The sequence below is a fragment of the Glycine soja genome, unplaced genomic scaffold (genome assembly GCF_004193775.1).
Source record: "Glycine soja cultivar W05 unplaced genomic scaffold, ASM419377v2 tig00105232_1_pilon, whole genome shotgun sequence".
NCBI classification, from domain to species: domain Eukaryota; kingdom Viridiplantae; phylum Streptophyta; class Magnoliopsida; order Fabales; family Fabaceae; genus Glycine; species Glycine soja.
The window spans coordinates 22611-23826 of NW_021144518.1; positions in this window are offsets into that span (position 1 = coordinate 22611).

The window sequence follows — 1216 nt, forward strand, 5'->3', positions numbered from 1 at the left end:
AATGATTAGCATGGGCAGAAATGTGTCAGCATTGATAGGTAAATCTGTTCCTTACATTCCTAAGAAATGTAAGGACCCAGGTACTTTTTGTATACCTTGCATTATTGGGAACAACAAATTTGAGAATGCCATGCTAGATCTAGGAGTATCAGTTAGTGTCATGCCTCTGTCCATTTTCAATTCTTTATCCCTTGGACCTTTGCAACCTACGGGTGTGATGATTCAATTGGCAAATAGAAGTGTTGCTCACCCCACAGGTTTCATAGAGGATGTGTTGGTTCGGGTTGGCGAACTTATTTTTCCTGCTGATTTTTATGTTCTTGATATGGAAGTGGGATTTTCCCATGGTTCAGTTCCAATTATTTTAGGCATGCCATTTATGAAAAAATACCAAACCAAGATAGATGTTTATGCTGGCACATTGTCTATGGAATTTGGTGATATTGTTGTTCATTTTAACGTTCTTGATGCCATGAAACATCCATTTGAGGATCATTCTGTTTTTCATGTTGAGATACTTGATCAGATTGTTGATGATTATATGTTTGATTTTGATTCTCTTCATGGAAGGAAACATCCATTTTTATCTAATATGCATACTTGTCATTCCTCATGCATTGAATCTGAATCTGAGTTTGAATTTGATCCTGTATCTGATTTTTATGTTGAGAGTAAATTTGAATTTGAGTCTGGTTCTGATTTTCTGGGTGTTGTACCTCTTGATGTTGATTTTTTAGAGTCGGAATGCACTAACCATGTTGCAGGAAGTACATATACTTCTGACTTGCTTTATGAGGTACAAGGTGAGGAAGCCTCCTCTTCTTCTCCTACCCTGGTTCCTCCCACTATTCAGCCACCACCCACACCAGAGTTGAAGCCCTTACCAGCAAACCTCAAGTATGCTTACTTGGAGGACAAGGAAAAATTTCCAATGATCATCTATGCCTCCCTTGCTGCTGAGCAAGAGGAGAAGTTGTTGCTAGTGCTCAAGAAGCACATGAAAGCCATTGGATGGACTTTAGCAGACATTCCTGGTATTAGCCCATCTACTTGAATGCATAGGATACTTTTAGAGGATGGAACTAAGCCAGTGAGGTAGCCACAGTGGCAACTCAACCCCATCATTCTAGATGTGGTGAAAAAGGAGGTGACCAAGCTCTTGCAAGCTGGAATCATCTACCCCATTTCTGACAGCCAGTGGGTGAGTCCAGTCCAA